The following is a 9,018-nucleotide window of genomic DNA, read 5'->3' as shown; positions in this document are numbered from 1 at the left end:
GATGTTCTTCTTAAAATATGTCAAGTCGTGGGTCGCCTGGGTGGCGCAGTCTGTTAAGCGTCCGACTTCAGCCAGGTCACGATCTCGCGGTCCGTGAGTTCGAGCCCCGCGTCGCGCTCTGGGCTGATGGCTCAGAGCCTGGAGCCTGTTTCCGATTCTGTGTCTCCCTCTCTCTCTGCCCCTCCCCCGTTCATGCTCTGTCTCTCTCTGTCCCAAAAATAAATAAACGTTGAAAAAAAAATTAAAAAAAAATATGTCAAGTGGTATAAAGTTCCTTAAAATTCTTATTAGAGTACTAGACACAAAGGATTTGGAGACTAATAATTTAGGATAAAAGCAAGTCATGATTAATTTTACTGGAGTGGAATAAAAACAACTATGTGAAAGATATTTTTAAATCATTATTAATTGAAAAGGAATATACGAATATAGTAAAATATTCAAGTAAAAAAGTATATGAAAAGAAATGTTTCCATTTTACCTATATCCAAGTACTGCTAATGCTTTCTTTAGTAGCCTATATATAGAAATGTAGACATGTACTTTTTTTTTCATAAAGGTTAGCATAATTTGCTTTTTTCTGTTCAATTTTTATTGCATCATCAGAAACTTAACTCTGCAATCCAGCTAGATTTGGAGGGAAATAAGGAAAATATGGAATCCATAGAACTGCAGGGAGAGCACAAAGATTATAGGATATTTCCAGAAGAATGGGTGGAGGGGTGTTTTCCTGAGCTACAGAAGGAATGGTCTGGTAGTTGAGATTGACTAGTCAATTTTTTCAGACTTATCTTAACCACAATGGTTATCTTCTTGCCACTCTTGGATCCAAAGCGTTCCTTGGCTTCCACAATATTCCTGCCCTCTTTCACCTTGCCAAAGACCACATGCTTGCCATCCAGCCACTCAGTCTTGGCAGTGATGAAAAACTGGGAGCTGTTTGTGGTGGGTCCACCATTTGCCATGGACAAGATGCCAGGAGCCATATGCTTCAGGATGAAATTCTCATCAAAAATTCTTCCCATAGATGGATTTGGTGCCAGTGCCATTATGGCAAGTGAAGTCGTCACTCTAGTGCATAAACCCCAGAATAATCCTGTGAAAGTAGGAAACTTGATAGCCAAATCCTTTCTCCCCAGTACTCACAGCACGAAAGTTTTCTGTTGTCTTTGGAACTTTGTCTGCAAACAGCTTGAAGGAGAAAGGGCTCGCCATCTACCACGTTGTGGAAAAACACCATGGGGTTGACCATGGCTGGGCAGCAGCATCTCCAAAACATAATTTGCTTTTTACAGCAAAATCTGCTAATCTCCCATATCACCTACAGATATTTCTGCCTCTAATTCTTTAGAATCCCATATTTTATTGTAATATTCCAAACTACTTAGATGGTTTCAATATTTGACTTGGAAAATTAGATTTAAGACTAACCTTCAAGGTAGCAGTTTTCTAGTTGACCTTGATGTAAAAGGCATGGAAAATAGAAGGAACAACTACAGGGGAGGTAGGAAAATGTGAAACAGTAGTGCATTGCAAAGAATGAGTGTGGTCTATGATTGCTGCAGCTGGTTGCCCACACAATAGATGTGGTAGCAAAGTGTGGGGTCGCCCTCAGAGTCATCAGCTTCTTGTTAACCTGTGGATTTTACTTTCCTATTAAAAATATACACAATAGGGGTGCCTGGGTGGTTCAGTCGCTTGGGCGTCCGACTTCAGCTCAGGTCATGATCCCACGGTTGGTGGGTTCGAGCCCCGCGTTGGGCTCTGTGCTGACAGCTCAGAGCCTGGAGCCTGCTTCGGATTCTGTGTCTGCCTCTCTCCCTGCACTTCGCTCACTCACGCTCTGTCTCTCTCTCAAAAATAAATAAGCGTTAAAAAATTAAAAAATATATATACACAATAGCCAAAAATGGAGCAACAAGCAAGCCAAACGTCATCAAACTCCTCACAACTTTCTAAAACATAGCTTCTGTAAGCAAAACATTGTAATAAACTTGCTTATTTTGGGAACTCATAATTTCTGAATCAATTTGTGCAAATTAAAAAATAGTATTCCTTAGAAATTATGCAGGTGAAAAGCATCTTTGCACCAGTATTAATGTATTTTAAGTAATCACGAATTAATGAACGTGGTCTTGGCTATGATATTACAACAAATTATTGTATAAATTGTATCATACAGGGTAATGTTAAAACTCTATATCTTAGAAATAAACTGAGTATCAATAAGAGAAAACCAAAATTTGATTGGAATTCTAGGAGCATGGAATTACTCCCAGAAATAGCAACCAAAATTTTATTAGAACAAGAGATGTATGTAAGCCTCTAAGAACCGTTAGAACTGTGTAATATGCACCATTTTATTGAATGCTAGAGTTTATGATTGCATATAAATATAAGTGAGTTGCACTGAGTACTTTGAGAACTCAATTAAATTTCCCCCCTTCCTTAGATGTTAGATAAAAACACAACATAGAGCAACATCTTCAGACAACATCATGGCAGGAACCTTATTTTAAATCTTCATACCATCCCAAGCATCATGTCAAAATATGTATTAAAGCAGATTTTACAACCCCATCTGTATACTAATGTGGGATGGGAGAATTTCTTCTTTGCCTACACAAACTGAAACGATTGGCAGGGTGTTTCTCCTTGCTTATGCATGCCACTTCATTCCTTGTAGTTCCCAGGGAACCATAGTGTCATAGAAATTTTAAACCGCAGAATAGGAAACCTAAAACCCTATGTGATAGATAAAGAAATGCTTCTTAAGAAGATTAAGCTACTCACCTACTGTCATACAACAGTTGACATCAAAACTGAGATTACAATCCAAGATTCTCATAAAAAATGGAGACCTTTGAAAAACTGTAATTCTGTTACTTTTATTAAATGTTACATAAACTAACATGGATTCACCAACAAATCTAAATGTGGATACATAATATACTTTTATATTTAAACAAAATACCAATGGTAAACTACTTGTTTTGTCCCGTTAATCTCTCCCTGGCCCTCCTTTTACTTATGCACTCAGGATGACTCCAAGACTTGAGTCAGTACCTGAAGAGTAAAGTTAATCCTGGACACTCAATAGTTTGAGGTGCATAAATAGTATCACCTGCAAGAAAAAAAGCAAAAAGAAAAGAAAAGCCAAGCCTAGAAGGAACCTTCTACCTGCCTTTCAGAAAATGAGTAATTGTGCATTGGAAAAGGAGAAAAGAAGCTAAATCAACTGTGTGTGATATTAGGCTTGTTCAAATAACAAAAAATAGGTGTGGGAGTCACAGCTCTAACTGTTGACTACTCTGCCCCCAGAGTGAATGGAGGGCAGAGGGGGACTAACAACATCACGAAATAAGTAAGCAGTTCTTTTAGATGAATAAACTCAAGGGAAATGAGTGTGAACAGGGACCGACCTTCTAAAGCAATCGGGAATGAGGACTTCTGCATGTGTGGCTGGAGGAAAGGAGGTAAGGGACATAGAAATCGGCAAGAGGCAGTGAATACTGGTGTTCTAAAAATACCACACTGTTATTGAAGACTCAGAACTACAGGGATGCTGCAGACATGGAAGATACGTCTGAGAAGCATGAAGCAGGAACACCCCACCTGTAAGGGACAGAGGCCGGGCCAGAGAATACCAGTTGTCTACCTGGACTTCTAGTGCGTCTTTCCTCACACAATTAAGAGTATCATGGACAGACAACTGCATGTGTCTGGGAAAGAGACCTCCAGAGGAGAGTGGGAGGGATTTGGTAGATCTTCCTGGTAATCACTGTGCCACTGTGGAGAATAGATCTCTGAGACAATCAGCTTTGTGCAAGTCCCAATACACAGATTTGTAATCTCTCATATTTCATAATATCCTAGCATATCTACGTTCTATAATGAAAAGAAAATCATGCACACACATTAATAAGAAAATTTGGATTTGAAATAATATCCGGTTTCTCAAGGCATGAGACAGACCTGTATTTCTTATTGACATAGAAAATTGTCATTTTTCTCTAAATCAGAAGAATGTTTATTCCTAGGTGATCTATGTTTTATAAAGAATTTATTTATTATTTAATGTCATCTTTCATAGAAGATCAAAAAACTGTCTTTACAGACAGTTACACTGCCATGGGCACTAGCTACATATATAATTAGTATTTTATTTATTTTTCTACATTTTATAAAATTTAATGTACTTCCATTTATGACCAGGGGTGATAGACAACATTAATTTTTATCACTATAAGAAGTTGTCCATTTCCTGTAGGCTAATGAAGGAAGCCCAGGGTCTCTTACTGCCTTGAAATATATATATATATATATATATATATATATATATATATATATATATATAATCAGACATATAAATGCATAGGATGCTGAAGAAAGTAGGAAAATGGGTTAAAAGGATGCAGGCCCTATAAATTCAGATAAGCATTTTAATATATTATCATGAGGAAAATCAATGGTAGCTTAACTGATTTGCCCTGAAGTCATGTATCTATGACCAACCCAAGAATTAGGGGATAAATTCCAAATTCTTGTGACTTTGGCCATACTTTCTTATGACTACAACATTTTGCTTTTTCTAAACCACCACTGGCACTACCTCCTCTTTCTAGGGGAAGGAACTTCCCAAAGTAGGTTAGAAAACCACACCCGAAAAACAAATTAATCCAGTGAAGAAATGGCCAGAAAACTGAATAGACACTTCTCTAAAGAAGACATCGGATGGCGAACAAGCACATGAAAGGATGCTCAATGTCGCTCCTCATCAGGGAAATAAATACAAATCAAAACCACACTCAGATATCACCTCACGCCAGTCAGAGTAGCTAAAATGAACAAAACAGGAGACTATAGATGCTGGCAAGGATGTGGAGAAATGGGAACCCTCTTGCACTGTTGGTGGGAATGCAAATTGGTGCAACCACTCTGGAAAACAGTGTGGAGGTTCCTCAAAAAATTAAAAATAGACCTACCCTATGACCCAGCAATAGCACTGCTAGGAGTTTACCCAAGGGATACAGGAGTACTGATGTTTATAGCAGCACTTTAAACAATAGCCAAATTATGGAAAGAGCCTAAATGTCCATCAACTGATGAATGGATGAAGAAATTGTGGTTTATATATACAATGGAATACTAAGTGGTAATGAGAAAGAATGAGATATGGCCTTTTGTAGCAATGTGGATGGAACTGGAGAGTGTGATGCTAAGTGAAATAAATCATACAGAGAAAGACAGATACCATATGTTTTCTCTTTTATGTGGATCCTGAGAAACTTAACAGAAGACCAAGGGGGAGGGGAAGGAAAAAAAAAAAAAAAGGTTAGAGAGGGAGGGAGCCAAAGCATAAGAGACTCTTAAAAACTGAGAACAAACTGAAGGTTGATGGGGGGGGGGGAGGGGAGGGTGGGTGATGGGTATTGAGGAGGGCACCTTTTGGGATGAGCACTGGGTGTTGTATGGAAACCAATTTGACAATAAATTTCATATTAAAAAAGAGAAAAGAAAACCACATTACACAATGTGATGTTGGTTCTCTCTCCTCTGCAGCATCTTGTCTTTTGTTTGAATTCTAGGTCAAGATAGAATTGTTAAAGGGTCTATTTAACACTGAATCAGAAGGAATCAATAACAAAGATGCTGTATATTTTGAGGACATTAAATAACCACAGCATATATTTCTTTTCGGCTTTTCCAAGAGGCAGAAATCACAATAAAATTGACAATTGCAATTTTTCAGCCAAGTTAAATTCCAAATCCATGATTTTTTCAAAATAGAAAAAAACTATATCTTAATTTTCAGAAGCAAGTTATTACAACTCAAATTGTGAGTGGGCAAAATATGCAACAAAAGTTGCTTTTGAACAGAAAGTATGAAATTGTCTTTTGAAAAGAGTAAAACAAATCAAACTTTCATAAATACTGAACTTTAGCCACTCGTTAGGAAAATGTTTTATAGCAAAGTAGTTTGTACCAATTTTCTGATAATAAAGAGACTTGTCCTAATATATCTGATTGAAAAAAAAAAAGTCCTCCATTTCCTTTCAACTTTTGTTGAAGTTGAGTAATTGCCGTAATAGCAAATGGCATAAGTAATGATACGAAGGATTGACTCAAGAGTAAAATCAATTCTTGAGGAGAAATGCTTTTCAGGCAACATAAAGATCCTTTCCTTGGCCTGTGCTTTCCTGGCTTTCACTTCAGAGTGCCATGAGCTTGTTCCTCATATTTTATTCCTTTACAACAACGTGTGTGTCCTGAGGAATGGGAGAGCCTCTCATGGTGGGGGGGCTCCTTCAGCCATCTGCTTTCCCACTATTAATTCTGATGTGTCTCCACGTAAGAAACAAATGCACTGGTCAAAAACTTTCATTTTAACAAGCAGACTTAGAAATGAACATTTGAGAAAGTATTTCACAGAAGATATGTTTTTGCATGAAGAACATGCTATCCAGAGGTGAATGTTAGGGATGTTGTCGAATGTTCAAGATACAGCGTCAAGCCCATTTTCCAAGGTAACAATTCTTCAAAAAATGGGGAAAGAAAATGGCATATTTAGCCTATAAAATGAAGGGCTAGAGAAAATTATGTTTACTGTTGTAACTAGCTCTTAGCAAATAGCTTAATTAAAGAAGCATGTGTGAAGATTCTTTTAAAGCAGATTTTCTAAATAGTTATAGAGTGTTGATTCTTTGAATGCGCTTTGAAGTCAGACAGAATGAAATTTGTGTTGCAGCCCAACCACCTCCTAGCTTTACGGCTTGATCAAATTAATAACCTTTTATTTTCCTGAAGTTACTTTTGAGCCCTTTCAAATAACAAAATTGAGGGGTTATTAATGGAGAATTTTTGTTCAAAACTCCTGTGTCTTGACTATCTGTCTTCTTGGTTTATTTTTAGATGCCCCTACCAGAACATGATGTAAGAGGCGAGGAAGATATAGAAAGGAATTTTTCTTCTTGAGATGGGATGTAAGAAATTAATAGCAGGTGCTCTGGCATATGAACACACAGTCCCCAGAGGCCCAGTGTGAAGCAGCCTTTCTCCAAAAAGAGTAACTTACCCGTTATTGAATTCCTCCTAGGCAGTTAACAAATTTTCACTCCCCAGGTTTGCTCTTGTTCGTGTGGCTGGTATTTTCTTATATACTTTTAATTTATTTTCTTATGATAAAATTGAGAGAATTGAGCGTCCCTTGCTCAGTAGTAGCTCCTGGAGTGAAGTGAAAAGCTTTCTGCAGCCCTGACTATCAAATGCTCTCCCACCACGACATTGTTTATTAATAGATAAAAGTTTGCTGGTTATCTCTCCCTAGCACAACACCGATGACCACTGTGTATCCTTATTCCATCCCATTCTTATTCTATGACCACACAAAGTGCATCCTTTTTTAGTGGAAACATTGAAGCATATATGAACATCCTCCAGTCTTTTTGCAAGTCGTCAGCTTCAGAACTCTATGTGTAACTTAAAAGCATATTTATCAGGTGTTATTTATAAACGCAGCTCTCATGAAACTTCATGAGGAATTATTACACAGGATACATGACATGTTGAAACACATTATTAGCATTCCTGTGGAGGTTTCTCAATGGAGAAATTCAATTATATTTCCTCCAATGCCTTAACTGCTGCTTTCAGTGGTGTTGCCAGAATCCTGGAGAAAAATAAACATAACATTTTAATTATTATCATTAATGATTTCATACTGGTAAAGGTCATAATGCACTTTAATGCTACCAAGTGAAATGTTGCTAATCACCATGGCTTATTGATTCTCTTTAGAGATAAGTAGGAGCAAAATGTGACACAGTTTTCATTATTTAAGATCATACATACTTCAAGCGCAACAGCAATTCCAAATAGAAGCAATGTATGAATTTGGGAAGGAGCTTAAATCTTGGCAATTTTATTTGTCTAATAAGCTCAGTTAACTCTTCAGTTCTTTGCTTTTAGGAACTCAGGCAACTTCATTAAAAAAAGAAGAAGAAGAAGCAGTTGGGGGTGCCTGGGTGGCTCAGTAGGTTAAGTACCCAACTTTGGCTCAGGTCATGATCTCAGGGTTCATGAGTTCGAGCCCTCTTGGACTCTGTGCTGGCAGTGAGGAGCCTGGAGCCTGCTTCAGATTCTGTGTCTCCCTCTCTCTCTACTCCCTGCCCACTCCTCTCTCTCTTTCTCAAAAATAAACATTTAAAAAATTAAAAAAACAAAACAGGGCGCCTGGATGGCTCCTTTGCTTGAGCAAACAACTTTTGATTTTGGCTCAGGTCATGGTCAGGGCAGTGGGATCAAGCCCCGCCTCTAGTCCCAGGTGGGGTTCTGAGCTGAGTGTGGAGCCTGCTTGGATTCAATCTCTCTCTCTCTCTCTCTCTCTCTCTCTCTCTCTCCATCTGCCCCTCTCCCTCCCTCATGTTCTTTCTCTCTCTCTAAAATTAAAAAAAAAATGAGAGAGAGTTTGGTTTTATGGTTCTGTTTAATAGACTGGAATTTTTAAACCATTTCGATGTTTCTTCATTTTGCTGTATTTATTCATTATGAACAAAATATACATGAATGATAATGAAACTTTCAGGAATTGAGAAAATTAAATTGAAATATTGTTTTTAAAACATTATTTTGATAAAATATGGCTAGTTATTCATTCTAAATTAGATGTCCATATGGCAGTAAGGATATCAGTATGGAGAGCTTAATTTTAATAAGAGGTAATTAATAATGCTGTCAGGACAACTCTCTTTAGATGGTTGGTTTTACAACTTACCTCCATGATATTTTAATCTGTAAATGTTCTATGTTCCAAAATATGTTAAATAATGTGATTCCCTAAAAGCAAAAATGAACTACTGGGACCTTATGAAGATAAAAAGCCTCTGCACAGCAAAGGAAACAACCAACAAAACTAAAAGGCAACCAACGGAATGGGAAAAGATATTTGCAAATGACATATCGGACAAAGGGCTAGTATCCAAAATCTATAAAGAGCTCACCAAACTCCACACCCGAAAA

At 37.5% G+C, this 9,018-nt stretch overlaps 1 pseudogene; it reads right to left on the bottom strand.

The window, feature by feature from the left end:
- Positions 1-539: 539 nt before the first annotated feature.
- LOC121043202 (peptidyl-prolyl cis-trans isomerase A-like) lies at positions 540-1,252 on the bottom strand (annotated as a pseudogene).
- Between the last annotated feature and the right edge of the window lie 7,766 nt (positions 1,253-9,018).

The sequence above is a fragment of the Herpailurus yagouaroundi genome, unplaced genomic scaffold, assembly GCF_014898765.1.
Source record: "Herpailurus yagouaroundi ecotype Mexico unplaced genomic scaffold, PumYag 186, whole genome shotgun sequence".
NCBI lineage: Eukaryota > Metazoa > Chordata > Mammalia > Carnivora > Felidae > Herpailurus > Herpailurus yagouaroundi.
The sequence above is the reverse complement of the archived record's forward strand: the minus strand, read 5'-3'. Positions and strand labels throughout refer to the sequence as shown.